This window comes from Peromyscus maniculatus, chromosome 4 (genome assembly GCF_049852395.1).
Source record: "Peromyscus maniculatus bairdii isolate BWxNUB_F1_BW_parent chromosome 4, HU_Pman_BW_mat_3.1, whole genome shotgun sequence".
Taxonomy (NCBI): Eukaryota; Metazoa; Chordata; class Mammalia; order Rodentia; family Cricetidae; genus Peromyscus; species Peromyscus maniculatus.
This window is the reverse complement of record NC_134855.1, coordinates 141,345,933-141,363,758: the sequence shown is the minus strand read 5'-3', so window position 1 is coordinate 141,363,758 and position 17,826 is coordinate 141,345,933. Positions and strand designations below refer to the sequence as shown.

The following is a 17,826-nucleotide window of genomic DNA, read 5'->3' as shown; positions in this document are numbered from 1 at the left end:
AGAAATTTAAAAATACTTCCTATATTCACATTTTATGTGAGTGTTTTGCCTGCGCGTGCGTGCGTGCGTGCGTGCGTGCGTGCGTGCGTGCGTGCGTGCGTGCATGCCATGTGAGTGAGTGTTTGGTGTTCGTGGAAGTAGAAGAGGGCCTTGCGTCCACTGGAGCTGAAGGGAGAGACGGTTGTGAGCCACTGTGTGGGGTCTGGGATCAAACCCCAGTCACCTGAAAGAACAGGTGCTTTTAGAGGCTAAGCCATCTCTCCAGCCCAGAAGTAGGAAATCTTAAGCCAAGTGTAATGGCGTAAACTTGAAATCCTAGAATTTGCCTGCAATTTCACCACAGGGATCCAGGAAAATTGCTGAGTTTGAAGCCAGCCTGGGGTTAGCTTCCTAGTGAAACTATGCCTCCAATTTTTTTTTTCCTAAAAGTTGTTAGGCTTACTCCAGCGCCCTCCCCCCCTTTATTTTTCTTTCCAAGACAGGGTTTCTCTATATGTAGGCCTAGCTGTCCTGGAACCACCTCTGTACCAAGCTGGCCTCGAACTCAGATCCACTTCCCTCTGCCTCCCAAGCATTGGGATTAAAGTTGGGCATCACCACTGCTCAGCTCATTTTTTTGTTTCTTTTTGAGACCTCTCATGCTGTAGCCCAACCTGGCCCAGAACTCTTGAGGCCCACATTGGTCTGGAACCAGCAGTACTTCTCAGCCCCCAGTATGCTGGGGCTACAGATGATTACCACCAAGCCAAAGCCTCACTGTGTGTGTGTGTGTGTGTGTGTGTGTGTGTGTGTGTGTGTGTGTGTGTACATACTAGAGGTTGACATTGGGTGTCTTGAATTGCTTTCTCTCTTTTTTATTTTTGTGGCAGGTACTGTCATTGAACCTGGAGTTTTGGATTCAGCTAGACTAGCTGTACAGCCACACCAGGAATCCAATTGTCGTCCCCACCTTTCAGTGCTCTGGGATTATAGGCTTGTGCTTGGCTTATTACATGGGTGCTGGGGGTTTATTTTATTTATTTTTGTTTTTTTCAAGACAGGTTTCTCTGTGTTTTGATGTCTGTCCTGGATCTTGCTCTGTAGACCAGGCTGGCCTCGAACTCCTAGAGATTCCCCTGCCTCTGCCTGCCGAGTGCTGGGATTAAAGGCATGCACCACCACCACCCAGCTAATGTGTCCCATTTTAAACACAGGCTGAACAAAATCAATAAAAGACCCACATGTAAAACCAATACATGATGCCTACTGTGGTGGTGCATACTTTAATCTTACCTAATTGGCGTGGCAGATCTCTGAGTTCAAGGTCAGTTTGGTCTACATAGTGAGTTCTAGACCATGGAGGGCTACATAGTGAGACATCATTCAGAACACCAAAAGAAATAATTAAGAGCACATTCTTTTGCACCAGAGCATTGGTTCAGTGGTTAAGAGTACTGGCTGTTCTTTCGGAGGACCTGGGTTCAATCTTTAACACCCACATGGTAGCTTACAAAAGTCTGTCATTATAGTTCCAGAGGATCCGATACCCTCTTCTTGCCTCCATGGACACTGTTCACATGTGCACAGACATACATGAAGGTAAAACACCCACCCATACATAAAATAATAAAATAACAATAAGAAAATTAAATCCCAATACATAGGGCTGGAGAGAGACAAACGGTACATTTTATAGGAAATTTAGGAAAACCTGGCATAACCTCATCTCAAAACAAACAACAAAGTCAGGAGATGGTCTTGGGATTGTAACTAGAATAAATGCTTCTCCAGCAAATTTGGAGGAGATGGCAGTTACCAATTAGCAACCGTCCCTTAGTTGGTTTGCCTAGGCAACACATCCCGGTAGGAACGCATGGTGGGCAAACTGCTCACCTTGCTGTAGAGGAAGAGGCTAAAGACTTTCTGATCGGGGCCCTTAGAGTTTCACCACATCTGGTGGCAGGACACTGGGGACTAAGCTGTCACATAGATTGGTAGGGGCTCACACACCACACCAACTGCAGGACTCAGGCCTGTTGCTCAGTCCCGGTTCAGTCTCTAGTGTCTCGGAAAAGGAGCGACCACAAAGCCCTGGAGCAGCGTGTTAGTTAGGTCTTAGTTCTTTGGAGCCGCTTTCTCAGCCACAGCCACTGATGGCCCTCTGAATCCAGAGCCTCCTCCCCGTGCAGAGACAGGTGACTTCCTTTTCCTAACACGACGACGGAGAAAGTCCTTTTGTTGATTATGCAGCTAAGTTGTCAGAAAAAGCACAGGGACAGCCAGCCGAAAAGATAGACAGAGTTGTAGTCTCAATTTATGCACAAAATAAAAGTAATGTGCTTCTGTATATTGACAAGTTTTGTTTTGTTTTGTCTCAAGTGTCTCTTGCTATGTAGCCCAGGCTGGCCTTGAACTTACTGCAAATTCCTTGCCTGTTTTTAAAGTGCTTCTGCTTTTGGCATATATATTTAAAAATTAAAAAAAATATATAAGACAGGTTCTCTGAGTAGCCCTGGCTGTTCTGGAAATAGCTCTGTAGACCAGGCTGGCCTAGAACTCAGAGATCCACCTGTCTCTGCCTCCTGAGTCCTGGGATTAAAAGCATGCGCCACCACTGCCCAGGCTCCAATTTTTTTTTTTTTTTTAAATAGGAGCTTTTGTGTTAATTACACAACTATCTTAAATACAACTTGAATGTAGTGGTAGACAGGAGGCTAAGGCAGGAATATCATGAGGTCGAGGCCAACAGGGCTTGTTAAGACCTCGTGGGTTTCATCGTGCCATCTTATTCTACATAAAAGAAACACAAGACAATAGAATCACTAGGCTGGGAATGCAGCTCGGAGACAGAACCGTTGTTAAGCTCCACCCCCATAATGAAAAACAAAACAAGACACATTCAAACTGGGCCTAGGGGTGCACACCAGATTCTAGAAGCTAGGAACCTCGAGCCAGGGGGTTTCCATTTTGAAGCTAGCCTGGAAGACGAAATCTCAAAATCTAAAACCATAGGGAAGTGGAGAGGACCCAGAAGGAGCTGGAGGAGGGAAAAATATGGTCAAAATATTGTATTTGTATTAAAATATAAAATATTTTATATATTTTATAAATATATAAAGTATAACAATATAAAGTATAAAATATTAAAAATAAGGGCTGGAGAGATGGTGATAATAGTTCTTTCAGAGGACCTGGGTTCAATTCCCAGCACCCACATGGCAGCTTACAACTGTCTGTAACTCAAGTTCCAGTGGACCTGACTCCCTCACAAAGACATGCAGGTCAAACACCAATGTATATAAAAATTAAAAAAGGCTAGGCGGTGGTGGTGCACAACTTTAATCCTAGCACTCGAAGCAGAAGCAGGTGGATTCTTTGAATTTGAGGAACAGAGTGAGTTCCAGCTGGGGCTATTATATTACACAGAGAAACCTTGTCTCAGAAAACTTAAACAAGTAAGTGAACAAACAAATAACTAATGAGGAAATAGAGTAAATTAGACAAGTAACCAAGAAACCCACATGGGGTGTTTTGCTGATTATAGGTGTCTGGAACATGATAGTTTGTTATTTGAAAAGTAAGATGGGACACACAGTCCTTTTCTAAGAGGCCCTTATAGACAATTGCAGGAAGGTGCAGGTTTCCTGACTCTGCCTGCTCTGCTCTGCAGGTCTGAGCTGTGCAGGACACAGTGTTAGGCGGGGGGTGGGGGGGTGGGGGGGGTGGAGTGCGCTTTGGTTGTTAGCTATGCCAGCCGACACTGACACGTTCCTGTTGCTTGAAGTAGGGTTTAGTCTGCTTGCTGTTCGTATACACTCTGAGAATTTTTAAGACACAATAATGTTTGCATAATGCTAACAGGTAAAAATTCAATTGCACGTCAGAATAAAATTTCGTGAATTATTTTCTAATAAAAGTTTTAGATTTTTGCTATGACTTGGGCCTTTGTTGGTTTCGGGTGAAGGAACTATGGGTCTAATTCTGTTCTCTGTAAAGGCGTAGATCTTCTTCCTTCAGGCATTTGCACCCTTGGTTCAGCTCATCTTGTAGTTCTAGTTAGTTCAGTTTGGTGTCTGATATTATTTGTATAGTTTTACATAGTTAAAATGTTTTTTTCCCACATTGTCAAGAAGGACATTTTAGATACAATTTTGACACGAACACTGTGCATATTGAATTACATTTCTGTGTTTAAATATCGCGGAATAGAAATATTTTTCATCTTTATAAACCAGGACACCAGGATCTTGCCAAGGTAACTGTGTGGAAATGGAATATATATCTGAGTGTTAGTAAATGCCATCATCCACTTTGTCCCCCAGCCTCATGCTAGTCTTTCTTTGCCCGCAGCTGCAGCAGTAGGCATCATTCAGGAAGTGACCTTGGCTTGTATTAATCAAATTCAGAACACAAAAAAGCTTCTGGCTAACATGCTGACTTGATGTAAAAATTTGTCGCATCCATTTTCCCTCAAAATGAGGCCATCCTGTAAAAAGAAAACAAATTAAATGCTGCGTACACATAGTACACACGCTTCTGCAAGCTCATTTAAAGAGTGCACTAGATGTATTTTAAAATCAGACAGTCATAAGTTTATATCACGGGGGGTTGGAAGTTATTGGAGATTACTTGTTAGAATTCCAAGTTGAGAAAAGATGTGCATCATCATTGATGTAGTCAAGGGCTGAACCTTGTAGTCCAGTTGCTCTGTGGCTTTTCTGTGCGGTGAGGACAGTCTGCGGTGCTCTGGGCCGTAGGCAGTTGTGCAATAAGTGAGGCACTTTGTGTATTCACTGCTGGTGTTTCAGAAATAACTAATATCTGATATTCTTGGTTTGGATAAAACCTACTATCTTATATGGGGTCCTGGAGGGTTTAGCAAGAAGGGACAGGGAACAGATGGGCCCCTAGAAGCTCTAGCTGTAGCCTCCCCTTGTGAAAAGGACGGTACACTGCAGTTTGCAGCAGTGACCTGAGGGAGTGGGAGCCTAAGCACTATAGTTAATGGGCTTCATTATCGAGTTTTCTCTTTAAAGCATTTCCAGGGGACCAAACCAGCATCATCTTCTGTCATTGTACATTGTTGGTGGAATTGAAGCCTCATGGAGGGAAATCTTCACCTTCTCTGATTATTAATTCTTTGTCTTTACTACCATTATCGATCAGTTTATTGGATTCTCTTAAGATAAAGAAATCCTGACTTGAAGGAGAAAGAGGATATTTATCAAATCATATTTCTTCTCGAACCCCTGTTTAAAATAAAGTTGTCACCTGACCTTAGGGTGTTCGATGCCTTTTTTTTAAACCTTTCCTGCTTCTTAAGAGAAGGCCTCCGAGGAACAGCAGCAGCCTTGGTAGCCAGGGAGTTAATGCTGCTGCAGCCCGAGGGTCAGCGCAGTCTGTTTGCTGATTGGCTGCTAAAAGGTGAAATTGAAACCACTGTAAACTTTTGACCTTGTAGCAGTTCCTGTGGAAAGCCTTCCAGGGGTGGAGCCTGCTCACCGCCCACCCCCACCCCCACCCCTCTGCTGTATTTATTTAGTGTGATCCGGCCAGGCTCTTCTCCACTGCTTTTCAGAAGAGGGTGGGTGAAAAACGGAGGGAGAGGCAGAGAGGGGAGAGCGGCCGAGCAAGCAGCTGCAAGCAGCCTGCTGACGCGCTGCTTCCCTTCTAGCTAGCTAGGTCCTTACTAACTTGGGCTCAGCCAAAGGTGTGAGGCTGCTTCACAGACGCTCTGCCGCCAGGATTTTGTAGTCTCTTTAGTCTCTGGGCATTTAAAAGCAGAATAGTGTGCCTCCACGACTTTTAGTTTTTGAGATGAGATCTCACTGTGCAACTGGCTAGCCTGATGCTGGAATTTAGTATCTGCCACCACACCCAACATTTTTTAAAAAATACATTTTTTAAAATTTTATGTTAAGTTAGCATGCACAGTACTGGGTTTTGTTACGGCATTTTCATGCATGTGTGCCATGTACTTGGCTCTAACCACCATCTTCCCCTACTGCCATCCTCCCATCCCCTGCCACCCGGAGGCTGGAGTCTGTGTTTGAGCAGAATGCCTGGCATTACTTCCTGGATGTGCTGAGCTATATGGAAACTTTCACTTTCAATCACCTTTCTGCATTTCATTTATGTAGCTTGTCTTCCATATAGTTTTTAGACAAATGGCCAATATTCTCTCCCTTTTATTTTATTTTATTTTATTTTATTTTATTTTATTTTATTTTTGAGACAGGGTTTCTCTGTGTAGCTTTGCAGCCTGTCCTGGAACTCTCCCTGTAGAGAAGGCTGGCCTTGAACTCCCATACTGCCTCCCCAGTGCTGGGATTAAAGGCGTGTACCACCACTGCTCAGCGTGCCCCCCCCCCCCTTCTCGGATTTCCCTTTGTACTTTGTAGCTCTAGTGCTGGGATTAAAGGCGCGTGCATGCGTGCGTGCGTGTGTGTGTGTGTGTGTGTGTGTGTGTGTGTGACAACTGCCCAGCTGCAAATGGCCAGTATTATATAAAGTGTTATTGGAATTGGCAGGATGGCCCATTGGGTAAAGGTTTGACTGAGCTGAGCTTGGGCCCATGGTGGAGGAGAGAATAGATTTCTGCAAGTTGTCCTCTGATATTCACATTTCTGTAATGGGGCACAGGAACGCACACATATACACATGCATGCATGAATAATAAAAATATCCTTTAAAGTGTGTTTTTATTCCCTTTGCCTTTTGGGGGTAGTGGTCCTGGAACTGAATCTGGGCTCTGTGAATGCTAACATACCCTCACAGTGAACTATGTCCCCAACTCTGTTTTGTTTTTGAGAGAGAATTTGGCATTTATAAATCCAGGTAATATTTGGAGAGATTGCCTAATTTCACATCTCAATAGTGCTTCGGAGTTACTCCATTTTGTGGATCTAATATCCCCCACTTTTACTCTTCCCTGACTATAGCACAGGCATTGGTGCTCATCAAATGCTTATTTCATGGACATCACTTTTGTTTCAGGCACTTTTGTGCCTGCCTTTGCTCCCCGCAACTAATGGTGGCACCATGCTTTCATTTTTATAGTATTTATTATTATTATTATTATTATTATTATTATTATTATTAATTTGATTTTTTGAGACAGTTTCTCTGTGTAGCCTTGCGCCTTTCCTGGAACTCACTTGGTAGTCCAGGCTGGCCTGGAACTCACACAGATTCACCTGCCTCTGCCTCCCAAGTGCTGGGATTAAAGGCGTGCGCCGCCACCACTGCCCGGCTTATTTTATTATTTTAATTATCTGTGTGTATCTGAATGTGAGTACAGTGCTACCCAAGGCCAGAGATGTAAGATAGGAGTTACAGGTTGCTGTGAGTGGCCTGCAAAGGGTATTGGGAAACTAACTTTGGTTCTTTGCAAGAGTAGTATATGCTCTTAACCTACTGAGCTATCGCTCCAGCCTCCTGTGGTTTTTCTTTCTCCTTTTCCTTCCCTCCTTCCCTCCCCTCCTTCCCTCCCCTTCTCCCTCCTCCTGCTTTTTTGTATCTCTTGCTGTCCTGGAATTCCCTCTGTAGACCAGGCTGGCCTCAAAACTCATAGCCATCTGTCTGCCTCTGCCTCCCAAGAGCCAGGGACTAAAGGCATGCGCTGCCACACCTGACCCATGAGTTCTTTATATTGTTGTTTACTGGCACAGTCCTGGCGTCCAGTAGACAGACACACAGCAAGCATGTCTCTTTTTCTCCAGAAAAGGCTGTTTTTTTTATTCAAGTCACTGCACATAGGACACCAGAGGGGGAGCCCCAGGCTGGGACAGATACTGGCCACCCCTCCAGCACAGAACAAAGGGAGAAGGTAGTCCTGTACCCTTTCCCCATCAAAGTGGTGTCCCCCCTGCAGCATACAAGGGGCAAGACCCCATCTTCCCTGGTGTGGGGTGGTTGGTAACCAGCATGCTGCACCCCAGTCCCCCTTCCCTAGTGTTCTTGTGTAGTTTTGGTTCCTGTCCTGGATCTTCATCTGTAGACCAGGCTGACCTCGAACTCACAGAGATCCGTCTGGCTCTGCCTCCCGAGTGCAGGGATTAAAGGCATGTACCACCGCTGCCCGGCTGAAACTGGTCTTTTTTCAAAGGCTGTTTTGGGAAGCCAAGGCTGTTGCTTTCATTGTATCTTTCAGGTTTCCAGGTTGGCTTTACCTGGGACTAAACATGTTTGTAATGCGTGAAATGAGTATAGTAAATGGTTTGGTATAGTAAAAAGTCAGACTGATCCTTTCTCATGTGCACCAGCGTGAGTGGTAGTATACAGTATAAACCCTGCTGTCTTCTGTGAAGATCATGTGAATGCTGTGCTTAACTTTTTTCTTTTAATAAAAAAAATACAAATATTGATGTGGCAAAAAAGTCATCTACTCCAAGTCCCAGAAGAGGTTGTGCGCATGATGGTTTTCTCATGCTGAAGGGGGAGATGGGAATAATTATGAAGGGCTAATACTAATGCTTAATTTGAAGACAAGACAATAAAATTCACCCCCCCCCTTTTTTTTGCCCTCAGGATCAAAAGATTTGCTGAACAGCGGACTCAGAGATCGGTAAAAATAAGCTCCTACCTGAACCTCACTGACTGGGCGCCAGGTAATTCATGCAGTCTCCTTGACTTGATCGCTGTAATTTTCTTTTACTTGAACTGCCTGAAGGCTCTGCCTTCTGCTTTGTGGCTTCAACTTGCTTTGTGCTTAATGCGCTTCTCTTGACGATGGTTGAGCAAGTGGAGTTGGGCTGGGTGAACACATAGGTGTATGTTCGTCTACAGTCTACAGACAGAGATACATATGGGGACAGGAGGGAAAGCAGCCCCGCCTGCATCTCTGTGTGGATAGTTTAAGGTTTTTGGTGAAAATTGGCATCTGCATAGCACGGCGGTGCATGCTTTAGTCCCTGCAGAGGCAGGCCAGCCAGGGCTACAAGGTGAGCCCTGTCTAAAAAACAAATTGGAATCAGCCCCAACCCATATTTGCTATTTATTTTCCCCAGACTCCGTTCTTAACCTTTATTATTACATCAGAACAGTGATGAAATAGAAAAGCCTGCCAGACCGCTCAGAAAGTACTGTGCTTTGCTCAGCTAAGTCAAGTTGGCATTATCCTGCCAGTTCTTGCTTAGTTAGTCCTGAAATCTGGGTCTTGGAATCCCAACCTCCTTGGATCCATTTACAAACAGGCTTTATCTAGTTTGCTAGTTTTCTGTCTCTTACTTTTTTTTGTCCCACTTTCTGTTTCTAATTTTAGCCTTCTCTAGGTCAAGAGCTAGTAACTTTGAAGCTAGTAGCAATTTCACATTTGCCTTTACTCATGTCCCCTTGTTGCTTCCTTATCTGCTACTCCTACCAATTTGTAGTTTTGCTACAAGATTTTATGTTCCTTTTCCTGCTTACAGAAAAAAGCAACGGTGCCTGGGGTGCTGCTCAGCGTTCCAGTCACCTGGCGAGAATGCTCAAGGCTTCATGTGTTTAATAAGCCTTTAGTCTAACCCCATGATTAGTTAGGGACCCATCCTAATTTCCTTTTGTATTGTTTATACTGTGTATTGATCCAGAGCTTGTCCTTGCTCTTGTAGGCACCTTCCTCACTTGCTCACTTTCATTCTGTCAGGTCCTTTGGCCTATTGGATGGTGCCACCTACAGTCAGGACAGGCCTTTACCATGTCCTTTGCTGCTCATGTGTCAGCTCTGGAATAGAGTTCACAGACGCACCCAGAAGTGTGCTTTGCCCTTTAAAACCCTAGGCACCAGTGGCTCAGTCCAATCAAGCTTGCAGTCAAGATGAACCCTCACAATGTAGTGAATACAGAAACACATTGTAGGGCTGGAGAGATGGCTCATTGGTTAAGAGCACTGACTGTTCTTCCAGAGGACTGGGGTTCAAGTCCCAGCACCCACATGGCAGCTAACAACTGTCTCTAACATCCTCCACAGGCATACATGCAGGCGAAATACCAATGCAAATGAAATAAAAGTAAGTAAATTAATTTAAAACAAAACAAAAAACCACATTGTAGACAGAATAGTTTTTTTTTTTTAAACTAAATTTCTCCTTCTAAAAGTTCTCCTAATGGGTTAGTGAGAAGGCTCAGCTGGTAAAGGCACCCGCGGCCAAGCCTGACAACTTGAGTTTGATCTGAGACCCATATGCTCGGAGGAGGTGTTCCCAAGTTGTCCTTTACCTACACATATATTATGTTTCCTTTCTCCATGCAAAATATCATTAAAAGTTCTGGTTGTAGTGAATCAATGTGAACAAAAATATCACTGGCGCAGGAATGACTACTAACTAGGTTGTAAGAGCTATATTTATACTGGCCCTTTATTTTAGTTTGAAAAACATTGATTGTATGCTATCTTACTGTTTTCAGCCTGTTTTGTTTGAGGTGTATGGATCATTTCATCTTGTCAGTTGCCTGCCTAGAGAGAGTAATTCAGCATAAAGCCAGGAAGCACAGATGGCCAGTTTTGTAGTAGAAAAGCTGTGGTCTTTCTGTAAGTTTTCAAAATGATCAATTTGTACACTTTACAGATCTCAGGTTCTTTCCAACTGTAAGTTTTTGTGGTTGACAGCCCTGGTTCTTCATGTAGAGACTCTCCCCTGCTCACTGAAGCACAAGATCGCTAGTGAGATGAGAGATTCACAGTTAAGAGTCTCACTATGTAGCCTAGGCTGCAGAAGATACCAGGGCCTCACTTTGCAGCCCAAGCTGACTTTGAATTCAATGATGCCCTTCCTACAGCCCTTCGAGCACAGCGATTGTGCATTCCCTTTTGCAGGAGGTGTTTGTGGGGATAAGTCAAGTATGCTGAATGGTCATTTGTGATTTCAGCACATGCCTGTAACCCCAGCAATGGGAGGCTGAACCCAGTTTTTATTGTGAGTGCCAGCGCAGCCAGGAACCACAGACCTTAACTGCAAAAGCCAAACCTAAACACCTCCTATCCTAAACCTAAACAAATAGAGTACACAGTCTTCTGTTTGTTATTGATGATTGCTAAAGTCTATCCTTTACCCCACTGGTGGTAGGATGAAGTTTTAGTAGGTGTGGTTAGGGTTATTATTGGGGCTCTCGAGCCTCTCCAAGTTAACAAATATGAAAGTTTATTTTTTAGAGACAGGGTTTCTCTATGCAACCCTGGCTGTCCTGGAGCTTGCTCTGTAGACCAGGCTGGCCTCAAACTCGGAGATCCTCCTGCCTCTGCCTCCCAAGTGCTGGGATTAAAGGTGTGCACAACCACCACCAAGCCCCAAGAAAGTTTTTTCTTTTTTTTTAAAATATATTTTGGTCATATCTTTCCCTCTACCTCCGCCCCCCCCCCCTTTTTCTTTCTCTCTTTTAAAAAGAAAACCAGAACAAAGACAAAATCTATCTGGTTCTAATGGTAGTTCTTGCATTAACTGGCTTGCTTATCAGGAGGAAAAGTCTGTGAGGAAGAATGAAATTTCTGATATTGTGGCTCAGGTGTCCAGTAGTTGTTTTCTTGTGTTGTACTGATGAAGTACTGAACTTCACCAGTTGGAGTGAGTTTGTTTTCTCTCTGTTACAGTTCTTGCTTCTAGTTCACTGTTCTGTAAGATTAAATGGGAGTAATAAATAGTATATATTTATTACAGGTATCTGCACCATGTCAGATGAACAATCATGTTCACAATCATGTGTTTTAAGTTTTTTAAAAAGATTTATTTATTATGTATACACTGTTCTGCCTGCATGTATGCCTGCAGACCAAAAGAGGGCACCAGATCTCATTATAAATGGCTGTGAGCCATCAGGTGGTTGCTGGGAATTGAAGTCAGGACCTCTGGAAGAGCAGCCAGTGCTCTTAGCCTCTGAGCCATCTTCCCAGCCCATGTGTTTTAAAATTTAAGACACTAAATTGAGCATTATTGTGTATGTTGTGTGCTCTGATTTATCTAATGTGTATTGGTGTTTGCCTGCTTGTATGTCTGTTCACCATTTGCATGCAGTTCCTGCAGAGGCCAGAAGAGGGCGTCAGAAGTCCTGGAGTTACAGACCGTTGTGAGCTGCCTTGTTGGTGTTGGGAATTGAATCCTGGTTCTCTCTGCAAGACCAGCCAGTGCTCTTAGCTGCTAGTTGGTTAACTCCTGCTCCTTGATTAGCATAACAACAACAACAACAACAATAATAAAACAATGGTTCTAATATACTTACCTTTTAAATTTAATGATGGCTTATAGGATTAAATTGTATTTTTTCATAATTAATTTTTCTCAGTCAATCTCTCTCTGGCTTCATTAGGATTTATATTCAGATCTGAGGTTGGTAAAGCTCTACCTGCTGCTGATATAGCGGCATATTTTGTGCTCAGCCCTGCAGTTCTGAGGATCAAGCTTTACTGAGCAAGCACTTTACTGCTGAGCTATACCTCCAGACTTGACCTCATTTTTTTTTCTTCTTTCAACACAAGGTGTCATGGTTCATATTGAAAATTCAGCCTAGTTATATAGCTCGGGTGACCTTGAACTTTTGATTATCCTCCCTCTCAAGTGTTGGGGTTACAGGTGTGTGTCATCACACATAGCTCACTTCAGTTTTTCAAAACCTTTAAAACCAGTTTTTATACTCAAGCTTATAACTACAATTTAAAACTTGCACTGTAATTTTTGGTGAATCTTCCTTCTATTTAAGGCCAGTCAAGTGGTTTTGTTATAAATGGAAAAGCCACAGCTATTTTACTTGGAATGATGTGACTTTTTTTCCCTCTCTCTTTTAAAACCTTTAAAAAATTTTTTTAAATTTCTTTTTTGAGAATGTCCTACATGCATGCAATATTTTTGATTATGTATCTCCTCAACAACTCTAACTTCCCCTTAGAGCGCCCAATGTGCCCCCTTACAACTCCCTTGTCTTTTTAATTTATTTCACTATTATTATTATTATTATTATTATTATTATTATTAGACAGGATCTGTCTCACATTTTAGTATAGGATGGCATGTAACTCACTATATAGCCCAGGCTGGCATGAAATTTTGGTTTTTTAAGACAGGGTTTCTCTGAGTCGTTCCTGGCTGTACTGGAAATAGACCTTAGACAGGCTGGCCTTGAACTCACAGATATCTGCCTGCCTCTGGATTAAAGGTGTGTGTCAAGCTTGACTGGAATTCTTGACTGAGTCTGTGTGCTGGGGTTGTTTGCGTGAGCTACCATATTCAGTAGTTCTCAAAGATCGTCTTTCGTGAGACGCAGACTACTGATATTGATGTATATATTTGGAATGTAGTGTGAAGTTGTTAAAGCAAGAGTATTGATACATTTGTTATTTTAAGTTTCAGTATTTTGAATATAATGTTGACATTATAAGTAACTCTTGGGCCCAGATGTTGGCTTAGTGGGGGAAGACCCTAGCTCCATGAGCTTGACAACCTGAGTGTCATTTTCATAACCCCCAGGAAAAGCCAGGAGCAACGGCCTACATCTGTAATTAACTCAGCACTCCTGAGGTGAGGTGGAAGGTGGAGACCAGGAGAAGCCCCCTGAGGCCCCAGGTCCAGCTAGATGCACAAGTAGAAAGGAGACCCTGCCTTACTGAACAAAGTGGGTGCTGTGGAGTGCTGGGGCACCTGCTGTGGCATGTGCTCCACGCCCTTAGCCACAAAATCCATTTACTCATAGCATCTTTATTAACGGCTATCTGTAAGCTTTTTGAGATGCAATTTTGGTTATGATGCCCTGGCTAGTCTGGTACTTGCTCTGTAGTTCAGACTGGCCTCTAGAACTGGGAGCAGTCCTCCTGCCTGGGTTTCCCAAGTGCTGGGAGTACAAGTAAGTGTACACTGCCATTGCTGACTGAGCACAGATCACACACTGTATAAGATGCTTTAAAAAAAAGAAAATTCCTGTCAAGAGTTGTTTGATTATTGAAGTAAGATCAGCGGCTGAGGTAGTTTCCTTTAAGTATGATACTCTTGGAATGTATAATGAATACTTTAGAATTCATGTGCGTATACACACACACACACACATTTTTGATACAGAGTCTTTCTTTTTTTTTTTTTTTGGTTTTTTTCGAGACAGGGTTTCTCTGTGTAGCTTTGCGCCTTTCCTGGAGCTCACTTGGTAGCCCAGGCTGGCCTCGAACTCACAAAGATCCGCCTGCCTCTGCCTCCCGAGTGCTGGGATTAAAGGCGTGCGCCACCACGCCCGGCTTGATACAGAGTCTTTCTATAATAGCTCATATTGTCCTCAAACTCAGTGTTTTTATCTCTGTATTCAAGTGTGGCACCACTCTTGGCATGCACAATAAAAGACTTACTTATTTTATGATTATGAATGTTTTGCCCACATGTGTATATGTGCACCACACGTGTGTCTGTTGGATCCTCTAGAACTGGGCTTACAGATGGCTGTGAGCCACCATGTGGGTGCTGGGAAATGAACCCAGGTCCTTGGCAAGAGCAGTAAGTGCTTTGAACCACAGAACATCTCTTTAGTTGTTAATTCCCAAATTCATCTTTAGTTAATACAGTCACCATTTCTTTTTGTAGAACTGGATCAAATTTTTGTTTTTGTTCATGAAAGAGAGTTTCATTCAATATGGACAAATACACAAAAAAATTGGATCAAGGACAGGGTTGTAGCTCAGATGGTAAAATGCTTGCCTTGCATGTATGCATGGGACTCCCGAGTTCAACACACACGCATGCACGCACACGCACGAATAAACATAGAGAACAAAACAAGCCTTCAGGTCGGTGATAATGTACCTCTTATAGTACCTAATTTTGAAAATTAGGAAATATAATTGGTCTAAATACCAGCCTAACAATTTGAAGAGAGAACTAATGCAAACAGTCTACTTTATACCAGTGTTCTAAGTAATTGTAGCTTGTAAGGCCACACTTGTACTTATTTTCTTAGGATTCTTTGTTTCTAAGTCTATTTTCAAAAGAACGATAGATAGTCTGGGTGTGGTCAAACACTCTGTTAATCCCACACTGGGGTAGTAAAGGCATGTAGATCTCTGTGAGGCTAACCTGGTCTACATAGCAAGCTCTAGGACATGCAGTGGTACACAGACCCAGGCTCAAAAGAAAACACAAAGGTACAGTGCTATTTAGAAGCTGATACTGGAAACCTACACTTCTGACTTGGGTAGAATTTGCTGTGTGTAACGGGTGCTGCAGCCGGTGGATTCCACATTGCCTTTCTAGGTCTTTGTGAATTAGTGTGCATCAGACAGGGCCGCATGGCAGCTGACATTGATCGGGGAACAAGAGTCTTCTGCGTTTGCACATTTTCAAACAACTTTTAAAGCTTTTCATGTGCACACATGCTTAACACATGTTTCTAAGCTTTAAATAAAATGCATTACTTATTAATCTGAGGAATTAAAGTTCTTGGTGGGTTTTGTATATTAAACACATTGTGAATACACAAGCATCTGAAGATGAATGGTGCAGGATGTTTGATTCATTTCTGTGACATTTCTGATTATTTGGTCCAGTTTTAGACATTAGTCAAAATGCAGCATCTTCACCTAGTGGTCTCGCAGTGTCACCATGTGCCAGCCCTTCTTTAATGTCCATACATACCCTGGAATGTGACCAGAATGTAGAAGGAAGAGGGAATTAGAGGAATGAATCCCTGCAGGTCAGCTGTGGAAAGGTGTTCTGACAGATGGCATGAGTAGAATTGAAATAACTTTTCATTTTGTTGCTTAGCTTAGCTTTTTAAAATCTGATTGTGATGATAGCTGAAAGGGGTTTTAGAATAAAGCACGGAGTCAGTCCGTAGTGTGTTGCCAGGCTTGTTAAGGAAAGGAGCCCTCTCTGGTTGGCACAGGCCTCAAGTACCCGGACCCATCAGATTCTAGTCCCATTGTGTGCGGATCGCACTGGCTTGCTGCAAGAGCATGCTCTGACTCAGAAGATGGCCCCACACAGATGCAATTCTCCTACTGCATTTGTAGACACGGCTCTGCAGGCTTCGCTTCTTAGGTCATGGGAAGGAAGGTAAAGATGAATTATTTATGTGTATGAGTTTTTATTTGGGTTTTGACAAGTTGTTTTATGACAACATGTAAGAATCCTGAGTCTCTTGGCATCAATAAGGAAACCATCTTTCTATGGATGCTGTATAGTGAAAGAGACTGTCAATTGCCAATTAGGTTCAATTGCCAGTATCTTTACTCAGATTCCCCCACCTCACCCCACAGGGTTTCTCTGTAGTTTTGGTGCCTGCCCTGGATCTCAATCCTATAGACCAGGCTGGCCTCGAACTCACAGAGATCCGCCTGGCTCTGCCTCCCAAGTGCTGGGATTAAAGGCATCCGCTACCACCGCCCATCTTTACTCAAATTTTTAAAATTTTCTAGTCAGGGTTTCTCTGTATAACCATGGCTGTCCTGGACTCTCTCTGTAGACCAGGCTGGCTTTGAACTCAGAGTTCCACCTGCCTACACATATACATAAATGGTGACTGGCAAGCCATTTGTAACTACAGTCCCTCCTTAGGCACTGCATGCATACAGTACACAGACATATATGTAGACCAAACACCCATACACATTAACAAAAAAGAAAGAGAATCGACTATGAACATTAACATGGTTGTTTTTGTTTTGTTTTTAGAAAGGATCTCACTTAGTGGCACTTGCTAGACTTTGCTTGCCTCTACCTCCTAGGTACTAGGATTAAAATCATGTGCCAATATTCTGGCTTCAAAGATCTGTTTTTTATTTTTATTTTTATTTTTATTTTTATTTTTTGTTTTTTGAGACAGGGTTTCTTTAACAGTTCTTGCTGTTCTGGAACTCGCTGTGTAGACCAGGATGGCCTCACAGAGATCCAACTGCCTCTGCCTCTTAAGTGCTGGGGTTGAAGGTGTGTACCACCACCGCCTGCTTGTTTCTTGAAACAACACTAATAGGTGACAGTGTTGTTGTGAGGTAATTTGCAAGAGCTTGCATCTGCTAAACAACTTAAAATGAGTTAATTTTTGCTTTTGGAAATAGGATTTTTAATCACTTTAACCTTGTGAAAATGTTGGGTTTCCATTGTTAGAAAATGCAGTTGAGCTTCTGGTGGTGGTGCATGCCTTTAATCCCAGCACTCAGGGGCTATCCTAGATGGTAGAGAGTGAGTTCCAGGACAGCCAGGGCTACACAGAGAAACCTTGTCTCAAGAAGAAAAGGCAGCTGAAATTCAGAGATGTAATTTTGGTAGTCAACCAATGTAGATGTAGTGTTGGAGTCAACCCTGAGATGGATCTGAAGCTCTCTTTCTTCTCTGCTTTAGTTTGCCTGAGTCAGTGTGTGTGCTCTGCTCAGTGTGGGAATCTGCCCTGTCTGTTAGATTTTGGCTTCAGACAGTACTCCATGCTAACCAGATCTATTTTGAGTTTGATTATGTGGTACTCAGACAATGGGTGATGTGATTGTCTTTTCTTACTCTTTGTAATTATGAAGATTTATAATTATTTTCATATTCTCTGCTTCTGTGTGTGAGCATGTATGTGTTTGGTCTTCCCTGGATATCAATTCTTCTCATTAATTCTGAGTATTTATTTCTAACTTGATTAGAAGATTTTATTATATGGGTATTGAATGTTTTATATTCTTGAATTTCTTGGCCATCTTAATTCAGCTTTAAAATACTGTTTGAAATTGTCACCTACAATCTCCATATTGGTGGGGAACAACAGTTCTGGAGGTGGAGCTCAAGTCAACAGGCTTGGTAGCAGGTGCTTCTACCCATTTCTGCCATCTCACTGCTACTGCGGCCCCTCCCTCCACTTTGATTTTTTCTGTCCAGTGAGCCCCAGGTGTCTATTTGTCTATCTGACCCCCACTGTGTGTGTGTGTCT

At 42.9% G+C, this 17,826-nt stretch overlaps 1 protein-coding gene across 4 annotated transcripts in view; it reads left to right on the top strand.

The window, feature by feature from the left end:
• Positions 1 to 17,826, top strand: part of Ncoa3 (nuclear receptor coactivator 3) — a 97,666-nt gene that overhangs the window by 41,240 nt on the left and 38,600 nt on the right. For all 4 annotated transcript variants that reach the window (XM_076571141.1, XM_042276830.2, XM_042276829.2 and 1 more), the window contains exon 2: positions 8,509 to 8,588. The gene's annotated coding sequence lies outside the window, so the exon portion shown is untranslated. The remainder of the gene's footprint in view (positions 1 to 8,508; positions 8,589 to 17,826) is intronic.